Below are 13,175 nucleotides of genomic sequence, written 5' to 3' on the forward strand. Positions count from 1 at the left end.
TGGGCGTCTTCAATATATATATATATATATGTATGTATGTATGTATTGGTACCAAAATGTTTTTTTGCATTTCCATTAAATATATTCTGTGAGATTTTCAAGAATAAGAGTGTTTTTATGAGGTTTCATTTTAATATGTAATGCTTAAAAAAGTCAATGAAATGATGATCCTCCATATGCTTTCCATGTCCTCTATTTAAGGCAATGAAATGATAACCCTCCATATGCTTTCTATTTGTATGTATTCACCCCTCTATGTCGTTTCTGTTTGCATGCAATCACCCATACCTTTTCTATTTAAGGTCTCACAATTCTCTATAAAAGGCCATAAAGGGCTCATTTGACAAGTAAAGGGGGAGAGAGAGAGAGAGAGGGAGGAGAGGGAGGGGGTGTGATTAGCAAGAGATGAAGGATAAATTAAAGCACTATGGCTTAGGCATACTCAGTCCCTACCTCTTCTAATGCACAAGGCACCACAAATCTCAAAACCCCCCCTTGGTACCTTGATGGATAGGATATCGCGAGAGGTGGTTGGATGTGAGGCATTACAACATGTCATCACCTCCCCGTAGTGCCAACATAGCTACTTCAGCTGGCAAGGTGTGATCGCCTACACTCCCCCTTAGTGCCAACATGGCTACTTAAGGTGGTGAGGTGTGGTGGAAATAACAAAATTTTTGTCTACTCGTTTGATGACCTTTTCTACAATGGCTTGGGAAATGAGGTTTTGTTGATTTAGCTCTTAGAAGGGACTGTCGTTGGATATCTTCTCTTTGCTCAATGAAGACTCCACATAGTTAGCTTCTTTGTGTCCCATCTTCTTGCACTGGTTTTGTTGATGTAGCTCTTAGAAGAGACTATCGTTGGCATTGTTCAATGAAGACTCCACGTAGTTGGCATCGTTGTGTCCCATCTTCTTGTAATGGTTGCACTTTGGCTTGTGCTTGAGTCTACATTTGCTTTAGTAGTGTCCCATCCATCCCCACAGTGGAAACATTTCTTGGTGGTTTTGTTGAAGAGTGCTTGTTGCATAGGTGTGCTTCCTTGCTTTAGCTTCTTTTCTTCTTTGAGAATAGAGGAGACACATCCTTCAAAGGTTGATTCAGGAAAATTCTTTAGTGTACTCATCAATGCATTATACTCTTTGGCATGTTTTTTAAGTGAATGTCTAATGTATCTTTATCTCCTATCCTGGCATTTATGCTATTCTAATTATGTCATTATGTTTTTCATCTTGCTAATAAATTGTGTTAGTTCATTTCTAGCCCATAGAATTCTATTTTGAGATGGATTTTTTGATTCTTGGCTTAAGCCCTAAATACTTAACTCATCCCATACATCTTTAGTGTGTTCTTTGGAGTCTATGTGATGGATAAGGTTAGGCCCTAGGTGTAACCCGATGAGTGAAAGTACTTGCTCATCCTTTTCTACCCACTCATCATCATTGGTTGCATTATCTTTAATGAGTTTCCATAGCTCTTTATGTATGAGAAGACACTTTATTTGCATGGCCCAAGTATGGAACCCTTCCCCAATCAATCTTTTAACTTGACTCATTGTTCTTGACACCATTTGTGAAGGTCTTACCCAAGTTTACACTTACATAGTGTCTAATTGCTTACAATGCATTGAAATATGCTCCCAAATGCCAAATGATGAGATTTGATGTTTATACAAGGCTAATGCAATCCAAAGGTTCCAATTTTCAAGCTTATTTTCCTTAATTTTTGCTAATAATTGAGGTTAGTAGCTTAAAATAGTGATTAACATCAATAGGATTTAGAGGCTCAAATTGAGCTCATAGAAGATGAAATTGAAAGGGCTTTTACCATGGCCTTGAAGCACTTGATGAGTAGCCTTGGATGAAGCCCAACTCTACTATCTCAATACATGCCCAAATCGGTGCACAAATCCATGAATTTCGACATGGCTATTTTTTTGCTCCATCATCACGCATAGTGGAAGATTTGATGACTATTATGAGTTGTGGACTTCTTGTAGTAGTATACCCAAGCTACTCTTAAGGTTTGCTCCGATTTGAAGCATAGGGGAAGATTTGATGACTGCTATGAGTTATGGACTTCTTGTAGTATACCCAAGCTACTCTTCAGAGGGTTTGCTCCAATTTGAAGCATAGCATAAGAGTGACGCCTTTGTTAGCAATTTGGGCTGAATGCTCTGGTGAGAGTCTATTCCTAGATGAGTTCAAGATACCCTCAAAAGGATTTTGCAAATGGATGCAAGAAATGGCAATGGCAAGCTTGGGAAAACATGCCACAAGAGGAGTGTGAATAAGGGTGGGATTTTGCAAGAGTTGGCAATGGTAAGCTCGAGAAAATAGAAGAGAAGAGTGAGAGAAAACTTCAGTTAGCTTTGATACCATGTTAGAAAACATGGGTCTGGAGCTAAGGAGGATAGAAATGAAGGGAACTCATCAAGAGTGTGTGTGTGTGTGTGTGTGTGTGTGTGTGTTAAATGGACTCAAGTTAATTAGGTTACAAGATTGAGACTTGTACTCAAAGAGAAACTTGAGACTTGTACTCATAGAGAAACTTGAGATGTGATTGATATTATTCATTGCTTGGAAATATCCCCCTTTATAAGAGCTGAGTACTACATGGGCTTGCTTTACTTTATGGGATAATAGCTTTAATGATGTGGCTCAATGCTAGGCATACTGACTCCCTACCTCTTCTAGTGCACAAGGTGCCACAAATCTCAACAAAAGCCCTACTAAAATGGTGTGCAATACCCAAGCTACACAATCAATGATAAATGTAAAGAAGAGGGAGACAATGGTGTCAAGAGAAGATCATGTGATTGCATGCACTAGGGATTTTCCCTTCTCTTGGAGAAGCAAAGGAAAACATCTCTTGGAGAAGAAAAGGAAAGAAATTTCCCTTCTCTTAGAGAAGAAAAGGATATCCTATTCATCACCATAATGGTCCAACAATGAATACTACATGAGATATAGATTTCTTATATTTGGATACTTATATTCCTGATTGTAGAAAATCTCTATGAGGGGCACATGTTTAATGCATGGGAGTCACCAAAGGACTCAATTGCATCAAGCTTCAACATCACCACCTCCGAATCATTCTAGTCAAAACCTCAACATCCAAGGGACTAGATGTCAGCTACTAGAAAAGGGTGTGAGTTTCACCTAGTCAATGCTTTGATTTAGTCAATAAGGGTTAACAAGGTCAATGGTGGTCACAACATAAGAAGGAATCAACAATGATGCTAAGGATGTAGAGACAAACCATAGGAGAAATGTGTGAGGAAGTCAAATGTTTATAAAAAATATTAAGCATGCATGAAATCTTTAACTCATGGATGAGCACCCAACATGGGTCTACATGGTGAATAAGTACCAATAGTGACAAGGATAAATATGATGATTAGAGGTAAATTGATGTGCTACATCAATCCAGGGTGGGTTCCCAATGGCCAAATTTAAACCTAAAACCTAATGGCATGACAAAATCCATTGAAGGCTTAGAGGTTCATGTAAATGGATAAATTTATTAGGTGTATGTGATGGCAAGGTATGCCTAAGAATATGCCATGCTTTATTTGATGAATTCAAAGCTTAGGGAATAAGGAGCTTGAGACTAGCCTAGTAAAATTTGAGCACCATCCAAGTATGAACGCCCATAACTTAGTGTATAGAAGTAAATATCTCATACATTAATACACTTTTTATATGCTCATAGCTCTCTTGCCCTCTTTTCCTCTTATGGGTTCTTCTTTTTGTACTCTCTATAGGTGGTTATAAGGTTTAGTAATACAATATGATAGAATAACTATCATTTGGACTAATATCCAATTTATGGACTTAATCCCTAAGTTTATCATAATTTAAGTAACATAAAAGCATTAAAAAGCCATTTCTTTGGTCTCTAATTTGACTAGCATAGAGTTTACTTTTAGAATTAAGAATTGCTCCATGAGAAGCATCATTTGAATATCGAATTGGTCATAGGAATGACCATTCTTTGGGGGAGAGAGAGATATGCTTAAAAAACATTCTAGTTAAGCATAAATGTAAACTTTTTATGGTTAATCATTAGAATTCATTAGAGAAGTTGGCTAGTATGTTGAGGAAGGCTCCAAAGAAGGTTGAAGAGAGAGAGAGAGAGAGAGAGAGAGAGAGAGAGAGAGAGAAGCTCCAATCTCTCCAAATTGTAGAGGATTTTTAGAGGAATCTCTAGCTTACATGGGACTTGTGAGTGTTTTAGCTTTCGTGTTAGATATTTTCTTATTGTGTTTTGCTTAAGCTTTTGGATTTGCTTGAGATTTGAGGTTTGTGTCTTTGGATGTGTGAGTATCACATTGACTTCTCTTGAGTGAAAGAGCAAGGCTTAGGGTTGAAATCATAAGATTGAGGTGGAGTGAAGCATGATAAGAAGAATGGAATGGAGCTACAGAGATGAGAGGGATATGTGCATAGGAAAGGAAGAGGAGACAATAATAGGAAGTGTGTGGGGTTGACGAGTGGAATTGGGGAAAGGCTTATGAGAGTCCAATGTTAGAGAGATCTCTATTGTTCCTTGTGTTAGCTGGAGAAGTAGGCACAGAGGCATAGCCCTTGAAGGATGAGAGTGGAGTAGCACTCCCATGATTGGCACTACATACATTATTTTAGCTCACATTGGCAATCGCACTTTCACTTCCACTCGCGCTACAATCCCACTCCCACTTGCACCACTTGTGGAGTAGAGAAGGAAGTAGGAAAGTGGAGTGGAGAAGACCAAGCTCTCATGCTTGGCAATACATACATTATTTTAACTCACATTGGCACTCACACTCACACTCTTGCTCTCCCAACCATGTTACACTCCCACTCCCACTTGCACTCGTGGAGTAGAGAAAGAAGTAGGAAAGTGGAGTGGAGAAAGAAGTAGGAAAGTGGAGTGGAGAAAGACCAAGCTCTCATGCTTGGCAATACATACATTATTTTAACTCACATTGGCACTCGCACTCACACTCTTGCTCTCCCAACCATGTTACACTCCCACTCCCACTTGCACTCGTGCTCATGTTTACAAATACCTCGCACTTGCAGTCACTAATAACCACCTAGTGCTCTCACTCGTGCTTATGCTTACACTGGCACCTTGTAACCATCTTGTGCTTACACTCGCACCTCGCAACCACCACATGCATGCATTCACGCTCCTACTTGCATTGGCACCTCCTCTCTAGACACATCATGCTTGGACTCTTGGTCGCACTCACGCACTTATTCATTATCATAGTTTATAAGTAGAGACAAGTTAGTCTATGGAGCTTGGATCCTAGATTCATCCTAGACAAGTTACTATATGGAGGTTAGATCCTAAATTCATCCTCAATAGTGAGTACTTGGTCTAAAAGACTCCAAGTGGATAGATCTATCCTCAATAGTGAGTACTTGCTCCAAGAAACTCCAAGTGGATAGATTAGACATCAGTTAGGGTATGTAGGTCAGGAGTGAGAAGGAGAACAATAGGAGTAGATATAAGGGGGGTTGTCAACGAGGGAGCTTAGTGGAGGGAGGTTTTCTTAGCTACCCTATCTCTTTACTTTGAACACTCTCTAACTCTCCCCACCAGCATCTCCTCCCACCACCTCCCAACCCAGCAGCCTAGCTCCTCCCCTCCAACCTCTCTCTCTCTCTCTCTCTCTCTCTTCTAGCACACTCCTAAACCAGTTTTTTATGGCTTTATGGCCGATGAGGAAGGAGCTAATTGGAGGGCAGTAAGAATAGCCTATAACAATGGACCAAAAAATAAATTGGATGGTTGTGAGCGGTCATATTTTTTTAATTGGGAACAAAGCTTGAACATCCATATAGTTTAATATGTAGTCAAGAATTTTCAAGAAGAGCACAAGCGACTGTCATCAATGGCATTGTGCATTGAGTAAAGAAGAGGCACTTTTGAAGTACAGACACATTAGATCATAATGGATGAACAGTAAAGTCGCTGATGAAACCTTACCAGCCATGGATTGCTGGATTAGTTGGTGGCATATAAGATATCCCCATTAGAGGAAGCACCTTGTAGGGGTAAGTATTACTTTTTGGATTTTCAAAACATAGAGCCTGCACTTTGTATTCTCATTTATTAAGTCAATCTTTTGTTATAGGATGTAGGTGGAGCTTACACTTTGGATCCTCATATGTTAACTTAATCTTTTGTTAACTTTGGATCCTCATATGTTAACTTAATCTTTTGTTATAGGATGTGGACGACGCCACTTTGACACAAATGCCAACCACCAATCTAGCTGAAACAAAACATGCAAGTTGGTTGGTAGGAGAGATTTTCAAGGGAACCATCATTTTATATAATGCTTGTATTTCAAATCTCGTTAATGCTTTCTTGTAATCCACAAAGAAGCATGCATTCATGCAAGTCAAATATCCCAAAGCAAGCCCTACAATAAAAAAGTTAATGGAGAGGGCCAAATCATCAAAAGTTCCAAGCCCAGTGACTTGCACACTAGTGCATGTGCAATCAAACTATATTGGTGATAACATTATAGTTAATTGGCATCGAAAACTAACAATTATAAACCCTAAGGATGACAACTCATCACATCATCTCGAGTATGTCACAGAAAATAAGAAAAAGGGTAGAAGGTTAAACTTTCCACCCCCTATTCCTAAAGTTACACAAGGTGGTTAGCACAATGAAGAAGGATGGGGTGTAGGAAATTGTAGAGAATGATATACATGACTCAATGTGGGCTATATGTTAAACACCTCCAAATAGCAAGGTTACCTGCCAAGGATGGTTAGGTGACCAAGATGGCAAGTGTAATAAGAGCATCAAAAAATGTGGGCAAGGTGTTCCAGCTCCATCTTTCCATGGTATGAGAGAGTGGTCAGGGGCCAGAGGCATCAATTCATGTGATTTTGCACAACAACATGGATCACATATGGAGAGTATGTAATACTATTTGTCAATCACATGCAAGACCCCCAGTTGTATGGCCAGTTGCACGGGGTGTTCCAGCTCCATCTTTCCATGGTATGAGAGAGTGGTCACGGGCCAGAGGCATCAATTCATGTGATTTTGCACAACAACATGGATCACATATGGAGAGTATGTAATACTATTTGTCAATCACATGCAAGACCCCCAGTTGTATGGCCAGTTGCACGAGGTAACCTTACTATGGAGGATGAGATTCGAGCATTGGAGGTTGGAGGATTTTTGTTGCAAAAGGGATTATACCAAGAAGCCAGTGATATAGTCCATCAGTGAACAAAGTATAGAAGTGGCATTTCCGATATGGTGGCTAAGAGAATAGATTCAGTAATTTTAAATACAATTATTGTCTTTGAGTATTTGGTCATTAAGTTAGGACAAATGGAAGTGTTTGTAATTGAGATCGAGGAATCACTACTACGCAGTGACAAATATAGGGTGACTAGGGGAAAGAATCCATCATACACATGTCCTGATTTTCAAATCAGGGTAAGGGATGGAAGACTATATTACGCATATAAGCACCTTTATTTTGTATATTTGCATATTTTTGGGTTAGCTATGCAAACCATAATATGTTTATACATCAACCCTCTTTAAAAAAGAAGGAACTAATCATAATGTTCAGTAGTAGGCTCTAAATCTAAAAAGGAGCTCTAAATTGATGACAATATACTTATTTTTTTAATGTCGTTGATTTTGCTACTATATAATGTCCTTGAAATCATGGTTCTATTAACTCTCTATGAAGGTCTATGTACTTTTTGTTTTTTAATGTCTTTGTAGGACAATTGATATGATTGTATCACAATGCTTCAAATGGAAATGACAAAATATATTTTTTTCTATTAATATCGATGGTTGGAATATTCATTTTATATTTTAAGTTTTTTTGATATTGATGTTAACATCTCCATTTTATAAATAGCTTTTCTTAAATATAGCATTTATCCATGCAATTACTTTTCTCAATTTAGGAATTATCCATGCAAATCACTTTTGGCTTTTATTATATTCTATCTATAACAACAAACAACACACCCACATCAACAAAGTAGCCGCTCACATGGCTAGTGACCTCACAAACTTTAGTAAAGAAATTTGTATGCCCACGACAATCTCTTATACAACCACTTAATAATGATTGTTTATAGTAGCCACAGCTAGTAACAGCAACAACACCAATACCAACAGTACTAGTAAAAGTAATAAGTAATAAGTAGTAGTAGTATGTTTGGTTGGTTCAAGTTCTTAGTAGCAAGCGGCAACGATAGTAGGAGTAGCAGTAGTAGCATTAGCAATAGTAGTAGCAATGGTGGTAGCATCAGCAGAGCAGTAGGAACAGTAAATAGAAGGACAACAACAGTAACAGTAACAGCAAGAGAGCAGCAGAGAAACAACAAGAGAGCAACAACAACAATAGGAGAGTAGTAGCAGTAGAGCAGCAACAACAATAGGAGAGCAGCAGTAGCAATAGTAGTAGTAGCAGTAGCAGTAGCAGTAGCGGTCGCAGTCGCAGTCGCAGTTGCAGTTGCAGTTGCAGTTGCAGTAGCAGTAGTAGCAGTAGCAGTAGCAGTCGTCGCAGTCGCAGTAGCAGTAGCAGTAGCAGTAGCAGTAGAGCAGCAGCAGTAGTAGTAGTAGTAGTTTGTTTAGTTGGTTCAAGTTCTTAGTAGTGGGTAGTAGCAGTAATAACAATAGAGCAGCATCAACAGTAGTAGCAACAATAGTAACAATAGAAGTAGCACTGGTAGTAGCAGTAGTAGCAATAAAAGTAAAACTGGCAATAGCAATATTAGCAGCAACAGTAATAGTAATTTTACTAGCAACAATAGTAGCAATAAAAGTAGCACTAGCAGTAGCAGTATCAGTAGAGCAACAGTAATAGTAATAGTAATAGTAGCAGCAAGCAACATTAACATCAACAGTAATAGTAGTAACTGTAGGCAGTAGAAGCCGTGACAGTAGTAGTAGCAGTAGAAGTAGCAATAGCAACAACAGCAGGCAACAGTAGCAGTAGTAACCGTAATAGTAGTAGTAACAATAGCAATAGCAACAACAGAGCAACAGTAGTAATAGTAATGGTAGTAGCAGCAACAGTAGCAAACAATAGTAATAATAATAGTAGTAGCAAAATAGTAGTAGTAGTAGTAATAGTAATAGTAACAGTAGAAGTAGCAGTAGAAGTAGAAGTAGCACTAGTAGCAGCAGCAGTAGTAGCAGTAGCAATAGAGCAGTAGCAAAAGCAATAGCAATAGCCATAGCAGCAGCAGTACTAGAAGCAATAGCAGGACCAACATTCATAGTAATGGTAATAATAATAGTAGGAGGAGTAGCAGAGGCAGAGCAACAATAGTAGTAACAGTAAGAGTAATAGCAGCAGAGCAACAGCAGCAGCAATGGTGGTGGTGGTCATGGTGGTGGTGGTGGAATTAGTAACAGCACAACAACAATAGAAGTAGTATGGTTGGTTGGTTGGTTGGTTGGTTCAAGTTCTTATCTTGCCAATTCATACATAGTTGGGAACGTACTAAGGAGCACAAAAGCAACTTGTGTGTGTGTACCCTAGCTCTGTTCCAATGGTGTGTCCTCATTGAAGAGCTTCTAAACTATTAGGGCGGCAAGAGAGAGATCTCCACTTGCCTTGATGGAAGCAAGCCATTATCTCTTGGCCACCTAGCTACTCAAAAGGGAGGAAAAAAACCTCTAAGAGCTAAAGATCAACGTATACAAGAATATGAGGGAAGGAGAAGTGCAAGGAATGTTGATTACAAGGAAATGGAATCCTATCAATAGTTGTTTCCTATTGGTAGTGATCCTTGCTTGTGCACTAGGAAGAAGGGATAGGGAAGGAGAAGAAATGCAATTAACCCCAATTGTCTCAATAGAGATCTTGCAAGAGCATTACCATTAAGCTAGTTGTAAAACAAAAAATTAAACCAAATCTAGAGTGTGAGAGGCAAGGGAGAGACCTCACTAGACTTGGCTCGGAACGGGGAATAAATGTACGTTTTCTTGTAAAAGGAGATTGTGTTCACACTTCCCCCAGCCAAGGCTTTAAAAAAATTGTCTAGATCCTAAAATTCAATGTAATGAAGTCTAGACTTCCCTATATTATCATAAAGCACAAAGTAAGGCTAATTTATATATGTGAACACTATCTCACAAAAGACATAAGTGTAATAAAAAAATGGTCAAGGTAAAGAAATGTTAACCAAAGTGCCCTCCTCCCTCCTATAAGTGGTTACATCCTTGCATCACAAAAGTAAGGCACTTTATATATGTCAATGCTATCTCACAAAAGACATAAGCGAAAAGGTCAAGGCCAAGAAATGTTAACCGGAATGGTGAGCATGCCCTCCCTCCTATAGTGATTACGCCCTTGTGGGTGTCAAAGATAGCACCTGTTGTGTTATAAGATCACAAGATGGGCTAGGATAGACATTGGCTCATCTGCTGAATAATCAACTAGTTGATAATCCTACCAACCTCTTGGAGTAAGCCCATAAACTTTTCCTCAAACCTATGGCATCTTATGGTTCAATGGGGTTAGTAGTTGCATGGGGAAAGAGAACAACAAGAAGAAAGAGAATAATAAGAGGGAAAATCAAAGTCAAAAGAGGGGGAGAAAGAAGAAAGATAACAATGAGGGGGAAAATAGAGGGGGAGAAGAAGGGTTAGTAGTTGCACGGGGAAAATCAAAGTCAAAAGAGCCGCGCGCGACGCAAGGGGGCGGGAAGAGAACAAGAAGAAGAAAGAGAATAATGAGAGGGGAAATCGAAGTCAAAAGAGGGGGAGAAGAAGACGAGAGAGAGAGAGAGAGAGAGAGAGGAGAGAGTAGGGAGTGATTAGGGGCTTGGTCTTTGGGGACAAGGTTGTTTTTGGTGTCATGCTCCTATTTTGGTATTTTGGCCATAAAATACATCCACTTATTTTGATTTACTCTTAACAAATAAGGTAGAAAACAAAGGTATTATTCCTGCTAAACCCGTCATTTTGAAGGGTGACCTAACTTGTCAAAAATTATCCTAAACCCGTCATTTACCCAACTTGTCAAAAATTATCCTTGTTTGGGGGAGGGTGGACAGAGCATCTTTCTCTTCGTTATCTTTGACAAAAATTGGTAAAATTTAAAAGTATCCAAATCAATTCAAGAAATTTAATAATAATAATAATAATGATGATACAAATTATAATTGCTAAAAATCTAGTAGTCACATTGTTATTATCTAATTCAAATTCGTAATTAAAGCTTGAGCGAAGCTAGATGGACAACGAGTGCAGAGAACAGAGGTATTCAAAACACAAAGATGGGAGTGCTCAAGAGTTCTTGCTGGCCTCCACTCAAGAATCCACAAGTAATCTCTCTCTCTCTCTCAAGGCTATGGTGAGGTGTGCTTATCATTTCCATGCAAAAAATACTCGAGCGTTCTCATACATATAAACTTCATAATTAGAGATATTTAAAGATCCAAAGTAGAAAAATAATCCCCACTAACTGCAAGAAACAAGCTCACAAGATTCACAAGGCTAAATTCTCTACCACCAAAAAGAGTGGATTTTTGTACATGAAGAATTGGAGATAGTGAATGTGAAGAGCAAATAAGTCGACCTCCCCATGCTATCTGACTGGACACCTCACCCTTCCACTGTGCCAATAGAGCCCATGGGACCAAGTACAAACACTCAATTGTCAAGGCCTCAATCTGATCAGGAACCAATAGTATAACAGAGCATGCATACTGATCAATAAGGATTCTCCCCGAGGCCCACTACAATGCCAAGCACCCTCCTGGAAAAGTTTCAATATGGAATTATAGATTCTAGTACACTCTAACTTATAGATAGGAGGAGTTTTGATTTGTCTCATTTCATAAATCTCATCTATGAGCACGTGCTCTAGTCTCGTGAGCACATACAATATCTTCCAGAACTCAGTCTAGAGCAATACTGAAAAGCAAGCAATTCAGGTGTTCTTGAGGCAACTCACCAATGAAAAAATGTTATTGAAGACTCCTAAATCCTAATTATTACAAAGCTTTTACATATCCTCAAGCAATACCAGCTGGAGCTTCGATAGCTGCACTGGAAGCAGTTCCAGTGGTTCCATTCAGAATCGTAACATTTCCTTCAGTGTCTACGTCAATGATTGCAGAATCACCCTCCTTAATCTCACCTCCGAGCATAGGTTCAGCCATACTATCCTCCAACAACCGCATAATGGCTCTTCGCAAAGGCCTTGCACCATAGCTGGGGCTGTAGCCTTCATCTACCACTCTATCCCTAAACCTTTCAGTCACCTGCACATCAATTGACTTCTTTTTCAAGCGTTCAAAGACCTCCTTGAGCATGATGTCAGCAATCTCCTTCACTTCAACCTTTGTCAATTGCCTGAACACAATTATCTCGTCAAGTCTGTTTAGAAACTCAGGTCTGAAATACTGTTTAAGCTCCTCATTCACAAGAGTCTTTATCCTGTTGTAGCTACTGTCCTTCTCACCATAGTCAAGTTGGAAACCAATGCCACCTCCACCCTCCTCAATTACACTACTCCCAACATTGGACGTCATTATCAGTAGAGTGTTTTTGAAATCCACTGTCCTTCCCTTGCTATCTGTGAGCCTACCATCTTCTAGTATCTGAGAAATTCTCTGAGCAAGACCCTCAGCAATGGCGGTTTTGCCAATCCCTGGCTCTCCGATTAAGCAAGGATTGTTTTTGGTCCTTCTGCCAAGGATCTGTGTGACACGTTCAATCTGAGGCTGCCTGCCCACAACAGGATCAAGCTTCCCATCCTCTGCTAGCTTGGTCAAGTTAGTGCCAAACTCTTCCCATTTTGGCATTACTGCTTCCACCGCCTACACCTGCACCAACTGCCTCAGTGCTTTCGCCCACCATTCTGATGACCTGAGTTCTGATATTGCTAGGGTCCGCACCGAGGTTTTCCAAAACACGGGCCGCTACACCTTCACCTTCTCTGAGCAACCCCAAAAGCAAGTGTTCTGAGCCAATGTAGTTGTGACCAAGCTGGCGGGCTTCTTCAAGGGAGAGCTTGCAATGCGAGCAGGAAGAACCGTAGCTGAGGGGATCTCTTCCTCTAAATGCTTCTCCTTAAACCTCAAGAAGAAGACGAAGAATTGTGGACACGTTTCATACGCTAACTCCATTGCTTTTATCGAGGGCCCTTCCAAAATA

At 39.6% G+C, this 13,175-nt stretch overlaps 1 pseudogene; it reads right to left on the reverse strand.

Moving 5' to 3' along the window:
• Window positions 1–11,476: 11,476 nt before the first annotated feature.
• On the reverse strand, window positions 11,477–13,047 carry LOC147603949 (ATP-dependent Clp protease ATP-binding subunit ClpA homolog CD4B, chloroplastic pseudogene; annotated as a pseudogene).
• Window positions 13,048–13,175: the final 128 nt, after the last annotated feature.

The sequence above is a fragment of the Cibotium barometz genome, chromosome 63 (genome assembly GCF_041138505.1).
Source record: "Cibotium barometz isolate CiBa-2024 chromosome 63, ASM4113850v1, whole genome shotgun sequence".
Classification (NCBI taxonomy): Eukaryota; Viridiplantae; Streptophyta; class Polypodiopsida; order Cyatheales; family Cibotiaceae; genus Cibotium; species Cibotium barometz.